Below are 9,470 nucleotides of genomic sequence, written 5' to 3'. Positions count from 1 at the left end.
TGAGGATCTCCTTCATCTTCGTGGAATGACTTCAGGTTGCATATATGGAATATCGGGTGCACTTGAAAGTTTGCTGGCAAGTCCAGCCGGTACGTCAAGTTTTCCACATGTTTGATAATGGTGAAGGGGCTATCATACTTGCGAATAAGGCCTCGGTGGTGGCCCCGAAAGATAGCTGTGCGGTCAGGAAAGAGCTTGGCCAACACTTTGTCTCCAACTCAAAATTCTGCTGGGCGACGCTTCTCATCTGCCCATTTCTTCATGTGCTTGGTTGCCTTGTTTAGATATGCCTTCACCAACTCTGTCTGATCTTGCCAGTTCCTGACAAACTGGTATGCATAAGGTGTTTTTCCACGTCCTCGCGCAGCAAGGGAGTGTGGAGTCTGCGGTTGTTGTCCTGTTGCGACTTCAAATGGACTATGGCCGGATGACTCGCTCTTTTGAAGGTTGTAGCAGAATTGAGCCGCATCAAGTAAATCAACCAAATCCATTTGGTTGGCACTAACAAAGTGTCGCAAGTATTCCTCCAGCATGTCGTTTATTCTCTCTGTCTGTCCGTCGGTTTGGGGGTGGAAACTTGTGCTGAAATACAAGTTCGCCCCCATTAAGCGAAACACTTCTCGCCAAAACTTGCCAGTGAAGCGTGCATCATGATCACTGACGATGCTCTCTGGAATTCCCCAATGCTTAATTATGTTCCGCACGAATAACTTTGCAGTATCAGCGCCTGAGCAGGTGGCCGGGGCAGGCACGAAGATAGCATACTTCGAGAACCTATCCACCACATAAATCGAACTGTAACCTTGTGCTTTCGGCAAGCTTACAATGAAGTCCATGGTTATGCACTCCCACGGGCGACTTGGCACATGTAGAGGCTCCAGTAGTCCACCGGGTCTCTGATTGATGGGATTGTCTTGTTGGCAAATCAAGCAAGTCCGCACATAGGCATCTACGTCATCGCGCATCTGCGGCTAGTAAAATGCACGTTCCAACAATGCCAAGGTCCTCTGTTGTCCTGGGTGACCTGCCTAAGTAGTATCATGGCACTCCTGCATCAAGCGCCTCCTCAAGGTATCTTGTTGCGGAATATATAGACGATCGCCCGCAGTGCGGAGCAAACCATCCTCTAACCAGAATATCTGCGTCTTTCCTTCCTTTACCAATGTAATCAATTGTTGAGCCATTGGGTCACTTTTCGAAGCTTCTCGCACTTGTTCAAGGAGATCGCTCGTCGGTTGGCTCACACTGCCCTCCCAAGCGAGCAAAGCTGCAAGTTCCACCTTTCGACTCAAGGCGTCGGCCACAACATTGGTCCTGCCTGGCTTGTACTCAAGGACCATATTGAATTCTGCCAAGAAATCCTACCAACGTGCTTGCCTTGGACTCAGCTTCTTCTGAGTTTGGAAGTAGCTTGTCGCAACATTGTCAGTGCGCACAACGAATTGTGATCCCAAGAGATAGTGTCTCCATGTGCGGAGACAATGCACGACCGCCAACATCTCGCGCTCGTGCACCGTGTATCGACGTTTTAGCGTCGTTCAACTTTCTGCTTTCAAATGCGATGGGATGTCCTTCTTGGAGCAACACCCCACCAATAGCAAAGTCAGACGCATCGGTCTGCACTTCAAAGGGTTGCCGACAGTCAGGCAACTTCAGCATTGGCTCCCTTGTCAAGGCATGTTTTAACCCATCAAAAGCCTTCTGACAGGCATCAGACCATAGCCATGGTCTATCTGTCTTTAACAGATCTGTGAGTGCAGTCACAATCTGCGAGTATCCCTTGATGAAGCGTCGGTAATAATTTGCAAGCCCCAAGAAAGAGCGCAACTCAGGAACCTTAGAGGGCGGCTCCCATGCTTGAATAACTTCAATCTTCTTGTGGTCCATTTTGAGAGTGCCTCCTCCAACAATATGCCCCAGAAAATGGACTTCCTTTTGACCGAATAGGCATTTCTCTCGCTTGACATACAATTCGTGGTCCTTCAAAGTCTGAAACACAATCTGAAGGTGCTGAACATGCTGCTCCATCGAGTCGCTATACACCACTATGTCGTCCAAATAGACGACGACAAACTTGTCGAGGTGCGGGTAGAAGATCTTATTCATTAGGGTCGAAAAGGTAGCAGGCGCATTCGTCAAGCCAAAGGGCATGACAAGGAATTCGAACGCCCCATATCGCGTTACACAAGTAGTCTTTGCCTCATCCTCTTCTGCAACTCTCACTTGCCAGTAGCCCGATCTCAAATTTAACTTAGAGAAGACCTTCGCCTTTCCAAGTTGATCGAATAAGTCTGCAATTAAAGGAAGCGGGTACTTGTTCTTCACCGTCATTTTGTTCAGTGCCCTATAGTCGACGCACAACCGCTTCGACCCATCGTGCTTTGCTTGAAAGAGCACGGGCGCTCCAAAAGGAGCTTTGGATGGTTGGATGATTCCTGCTTCGAGCATATCATCCAATTGTCTGCGTAATTCCTGCAGCTCAGGAATTGCCATGCGATAAGGAGCCATTGCGGGTGGCCGTGCACCCGTTATTAATTCAATCTGATGATCTACCTCGCGCCTCGGAGGTAGCTTCTTCGGCATCTCGGCGGGCATAACATCACCGAACTCCTTTAATACTGGCGCTAAGGCCTCTGGGACATCCGCGACTTTTTCTACCTCATCTGTAGCTCGGATTGTGACAAGAAAAGTCTCATCACCACTTTTCATGTCTCTCTTCAACTGGAACGCAGACACCAAACGCTCACAAGGCTTTTCTGTCATCGCAGTAACCATGCAGGGCTGACTCTCACTCTCAAAGCTGACAACGTTGAGGTGGGGCATCGGCACTGCCTTGTTGCTTCTCAAGAATTCCATCCCGAGGATTACTTTAAAATCATCCATGGGTGCGACTGATAGCGCGATCCTTCCTGACCAGTTGTGGATCCGCACTGGTACATCCCGAGCAACGCCATAGATGGCTTTAGCCTCTGAATTAACCGCTTTCATGCGGCTCCCTTTTTGTTCTCATTGTAATTCCAGTCGTTCTGCTTCTTCACGTGAGATGAAATTGTGCGTGGCACCAGTGTCTACCAATGCCTTGGTAAGTCTTTCGTTGAGCAAAAGTTCCAAATACATCAATTCTTTGCATACCATCGGTTCCATACTGGTTGCGACCTTTACGACATTCATCATCTGCATTGCGCCAATTGTTGGCGCTTCTGCAAGTTGATCCTCTTCCTCACCCTGAACAACATTCACAACTCGGGGTGCGCGGTTATCTCCATTCCCTTGACCACGGTTTCTATTGGGATATGTATCCTGCCAATGATCCCCATGGCAGATGCGACAGTCGCGGCGACGATAATTACCGCCTTGGAAGTTATTCCAATTCTGATTATTATTTTGGCCATCTTGACGGCCATGATTCTGCTGGTTTCCCCGACCAGCATTTTGTCCTTGGTCATTTCTCCAATTGTCCCTTCGGTTGTTGCGATCATTTCCCTGCTGTCTGCCTTGAAATGCAGGGTCATTCCTATCCAGCTCGGCAAGTTTCTCTGCAACCGCAAGCTCCTCAGCTAGTGTTGCGGGGTCATGCCGGATAAGTTCTTGGTTTGCCCATCCTTGCAACCCATTGCCAAAGTAAAACAACCGATCATCATCATCCATTCTCTCCACTTCCAACATTATTGAAGAGAATGCCTTGACGTAGTCATGTACTGACCATGTCTGTTTCAATGCCAATAACCTTTTGCGGGCCATTTTCTCTTGATTTTTAGGTAGAAAGTAGTCTCGCATTTCCTTCTGGAGGTCTTCCCATGAGGTTATAGCAACCAATCCCCGTCGAAAATCACCTAAGCGACGTCTCCACCAAAGGGTCGCTTCATCCGCAAAGTACATTGTTGCGCTGCGCAGCCTATCTGCGTCCTCTTCTATCCTCGCAGTTTCTAGAAATTGGTCTATCTCGTAGATAAAATTCTCGAGATCCTTTGAGTCCCGCGTGCCTTTATACTTTGCGGGCTCAGGTAGCCTGTAACGTGGTCTCTTCACATATGTCGCAACACCGCCGGCCGGGGCAGTTCTCAACTGTCGCTCTAACTGTTCATTCTTTCGTCGAACAACATCCAATTCAGCAGCCATGATGTTGAACCGACCCAACAAATCATCAAATCTGGTGGAAAAGTCCTCCATCAAGTAGTTAAGTTTAGTGGCAAGACTTTCCACCGAGTCTTCCACTCCCTCTACTGCTGTCTTGATATCTGCATTGAGATCTCTGAAAGCAACACAAGTTCCATTAACCAACTTCTCCATTTTGGTCACTGACCCAGTCAGCTCCGCCACATCGCGCGAGATGGTTGACACCCGATCATCAGCCATGAAGTCCTTTTCAGCAGGAACCACACTGCTTGAAGGAGTCATGGCAATTTTCTTCGGCGCCATTGTCACTCCCAATGTCGACAAGGCTCTGGTACCAACGTGTCACGGGCTGGGAAGCGAAGGCCCCCGTGACGTAGCTTCGGGCAATCACACACCGAAGGCAGGCCTTTTAAGCGCACAAGCAACGCACAACGCAAGCGCACGAGCGGAAGCAAGAGTACGCATATGCATAAGCACAAGAGAGAGAGAGATGCAAAAAGCTTCTTTATAGATACTTGAAAGCAAAGTACATCAAGAGGGGAAGAGAGGGTCCGAATACACGGGGTACTTAGGCCGTAAGGCCTTGTGGGGCACTCTAGAATGCCAAAGAGGTATACACATCAGAGCAAAAAGGTGAAAAACATGACGGTCCGGAACAGCAGCAGGGCAGAGGATTAATAATGCTTAGCTTCTCCCGATTAATGACAAAAAAGCATTTGTTTCCAGATGATGTCCGTCAAAACTCCTGGTCCCAGTTTGTTAAGCTACTCAAATGCCTCGGGCTTGGCTCATGTATGTACAGGTCACTTTTATCACAATCTTGAAATCTTTGAGCTCGGTTTTCCCGTAGCTTGTTATGTATAATGGGCATGACCTGGAATGCTATTTACAGATCTGAAGAATAACTGTGTCGTGCTGAGTGAGTTGCAATTTTCTTTATGAAGTGAGATTCCCACACAGTTCTAAGTGCTTTCAGCAACCATGGGGCGACAAACAATCTCTACATAGATATGATGAAATTCATAACAGTAACCCACTCACTTGTAACTCTTGAACAGCAAATACCGTCACTTGGTATGTGCCTCAGCCTGAGGCTCCACTTTTATAAGCCCGTTAAGTAGTAATAAATATGCTTTAGGTATATTTTATATTATGTACTGTAGTAAAACAAATGGTTGAAGCGTTTGGCTTGCAGGAAAGAGGCTTAGAGTTCGCATCCTATAGCTTTCAACTTTAAAACATTGTTTTTTTTTCATATAACACGCGAGCTCGAGCTCGAGCTCTCGGCTCAGCTCACAACGAAAATGCATGAGCGAAACTTGAATACCTCAAGCTTGGCTTGTTTGGCTCGTTTATCAGCTCTTCATGGGTAATATCATTTATGATTATTAAGACTTGGAAGCTAGAAACGATCTTGTATATTGACATACCTGATATGACTGTGATAAGTATTTTTCCTACATTTGGCATGGTACTACACAGTGCTCCGGTCTCCATCTTTTATCCAAATAGTTCTTGCCTTTAGTCTCCAAAAGCTTTCTTCAAGCATAAGGAGCTCATCTAGTTGGTCTCTCAATTCATTCTCTGGTAATATCAATTTACCAGCCGCATTTAGATTTTGAATCTTCTCCAGCTCCTCCATAACTCTTCCTTTTCATGGATGAGACCAAAATCTGCTTTTGCTCCATCTTCTTAATGGCTCCTTAATTAGTGTCCAAATGAGTCTAAAACATTGGATAGCCAGAGATTCGAGGTTGCCACTTGGGAAATTTTTTATTATTTCCATTGTCAAAATAATAATGGAGAAATAGATGGTATGAGAAACTCCCAAACCTTGATTGTAGGATGGGCTCGACTCTTTTCTGTACCTACTCCTGCTCTTAACTAACCGTTAAAGGCGCATAATTACATTGAGAGAGTGAGAGAGCTGGTACCATTTCATTCATTTCTTTGGAAATGCATTCATGCCACTGTAAGGAAGATGGAGTCCCATAATTGGGAAAAAAAGAAGTGAAGCACAGACAGCTTATAGGCTATGCAGGACACCTTGAAGACATACCATTTCTCTTTGTATGTGAAATTATAGTAGAAGAGTTTAACCGTGTAAACTTTTGATTTGGAAAAAGGTGGTCATCAATGATGATCATGGAATAACCAAAGCCGTGGTTGCCCATGTGGTCAGTGGAGTCCTGTGTCAAGATGAAGGCCCAATATCGAATCCTGCTGGCGCATGGGGCTGCTGTTGCTTTATCACGGCTGGGGGTTAGGGCACGTAAGGAGGGAGGGAGGCAGGCCCATTAAGTGACCAGGTTCTTGGTGAGGGTTCCTTCATACAAAAAAGATGATCATGGAATACTCATCTTGAGCCCCACAAATGATGACACAACAAAAACAAAATCGGAGTAACCAGAGAGGTGCACCAACCCATTGTTCTTTTTTTCGTGTATAAAATTGTGACAATAATGATTGACCTGTGGACCAGCCAGGGCCACAACAATAAGGTATTGGAGTATGAGGTCTGGTGCAAGATGACAAGGAGGGATCCAGTCAAAGTTGCTGTGCCATGGCCATACTATAATCCTTTGGAACTTGAAAATCAAGATAACATGACAGGATGAAAGCGAAAGCAATTAGGCCTCACCAAACCTCTCTCTCGCCTAACCCCAGCTTTCTCTGTCGAAAAAAAAAAACCCTCTCTCTCACCAACCTCGTGTACTTTTAGTTTTGGTCATTGAGATGGAGCTAATCATTGGTACAGGATACCTTACTCTTTTTCTAACCTCAATGATTTTTCTCAACTGCCAGCTATAATATCTGTATTGAATGCATTTTGCATTTGATCGTACATGTTATCTCCATTGTTTTCTTGTTTAGTATAAAAAAAGATGCATTCAACTAAGAGACTTTGATCTGTAAACAGGTTCTTAAAGCATTCTAAAACAAAACAATAGCCCCCCAAATCCACCCAAAAAAATCATAAAATGAAAAATCTACTTTAGCTTAAAAAATGATTAGATGGAAAGTATTTACAGAACCCATGACAGAGATACTTATGTGGTCTTAATAATTGCAGCTATCACTTTTTACTAAGAATTGCAGTACCCTCCAGCCAGGGTACCAAAATAAGCCCCATGGAGAAAAAAGCACCATCATCATCAGAAAGCTAAAATTTGCTAGACTATGATTAGAAGGTACTGACCACAGTGACAAATATCGCAAGATTTATGAAAATCTTGTGATAATATTGCGAGAAATTGCCTGAAAGTTTAAAACGGCAGTTACTCACGAGATTTTCAAAATATCACGGGATTTATGAAAAAAAAAACATAAATACCGTGATTTAAATGCAATATTTACGTCTTAAACTGCAATTTTTTGCTAGATTTTCAAAATATCACGATAATTATGAAAAAACATAAATACCGTGATTTAAATGTGATATTTACGTTTTAAATGGCTATTTATCGCAAAAAAAATGTGTATTTTTATTTTTAAATAAATTTTATTAATATTTTCTTATAAAAATAAATTTTATATTTTTAATTTATTTTTTATTGCCCAGATTTTGCTGACAAAAACCCGAGATTTATGAAAAAAATTCAATTTCTCACGAGTTTTTGAAAAACGAGAAATTGCCGTTTAAAACGTGACACATAATTGCACGTCTTCATCAGATCTTGCAGCCAGCTGTGTAAGATCAGAGCACTTTATTACATATAATTATGTGTATGTGCACTCGCGCATGCACTTACTTCATGGGTACCACCTCCCGACAAACCTGCCTTCTTTGACCGTGCAATTCCTCACCAAACAAAGCGCCTATGATTTTATTTCCTTTCATGGTTTATTTGTTCATCTATCATTGAAAGTAACTCAATGGATGGGGGAAGGTTCACCATTCTTGGTCTGAAAATCTTCTTGCCCTAATTTGTGACATGCTGGTCATTTAAATGATTTACACTATTAACGGTAATTAATAATTCAAATAAAAAATTAAGACAACCAAACTATGAACTACTGTAAATTAAGCTGAGAATAATCTAAGTCTCTATTGGAAACTAACAAAAACTAAACATTACAAAAACACAAGGAAATAAATAAAATCAGGTTTAATTAATTAATCTCAATACCTAGTTTTTCTATATATTTTGGTTGTAAATCTAAAAATTAGATCCAAATGTAATCTTGCTCCATACATTTGATAGACCTACATCTTTAAGTTTCAACCAGGATTAGATGTTCTACTCTTAATTTGTATAAGTTTAGTTGTGGCTGTTGTTGTAGGAAACAAACACTATCACCCACACCCCCCTCTCAAATGGGAAACGTGTTCGTTGAGAGACGTTGATTTTTGGGCTTCTTGCTGTGGTGGGCCATGGAAAAATGCATAGAATGTTGTGCATTTCTGCGAGCACTCGAACTGACCAAAAAAAAAAACTTCCACAGCTTTTGTTCGATGCCTATCTATTATGCCATTATGAAAAAAAAAAGGATACACTAATTGTAAATGCAAGAGGACACACAGCGTAGCACATAGACACGCACTGTGACACGCTGACACTAGTCAAACACATTTTGCACTTTTAATTGTATGTTTTAGTTTTCATTTTTAATGTTATTTGTACGCTTTCTTAATAACACTTGAGTTCAGTATTAATTTGTACATGCAAACCTAATATATTTTTTAGATATTTATAATATAAGAACTGCTTAAAATGTTTGTCCTTATGTACCACTTTTGTTAAACTAGGTTAATCTAACTTTAAGTCTTTTATATTATCATTTACAATATTAAATTGATTGAAATGATTAAAACATCTTTTTAAAAATATTAAGTTATTTTGAAAAGTGAAAAAATTCACCCCACTTTTTAAAACATATAAAAAATATTTTTTCACTTTTTGAAAAACTATGCTTAACTTTTTTTTTTTCCTTTCAAAACAAATGATTTACCGTATTCCCAAGTGTGACTTAATATTTTCAAAAATATCATCGTCTTTTTAGAATTCAGTTAGGAGCAATGTTATCAGTACCGGTGTGTATCGGCAGAATTTCGACATGCTGCAGGCCTGAATCGGCTATTTTTTAATAAATATAAATTTTTTTAAAAATAATTTTAATGGTTTGGGGACGTGAGGACCACATGGTGTCCCCAATTTGGCAGTGTGGGTCGCGGTTGGTGGAGGGCGTGGTGGTGGCGGGTGGGGGCCCCCCACCAGCTCCCCTCCCGTGGGGTTGGCGGAAGGTCGCAATCACTCTCTCTCTCTCTCTCTCTCTCTCTCTCTCTCTCTCTCTCTCTCTCTCTCCACCCACTTCCATAAATACCAAACTCACCTCCACTGTCAAACCAGGAG

Source organism: Nuphar pumila, chromosome 5, assembly GCF_984573655.1.
Source record: "Nuphar pumila chromosome 5, dmNupPumi1.hap1.1, whole genome shotgun sequence".
Classification (NCBI taxonomy): Eukaryota; Viridiplantae; Streptophyta; class Magnoliopsida; order Nymphaeales; family Nymphaeaceae; genus Nuphar; species Nuphar pumila.
Note: the sequence above shows the minus strand (reverse complement) of the source record.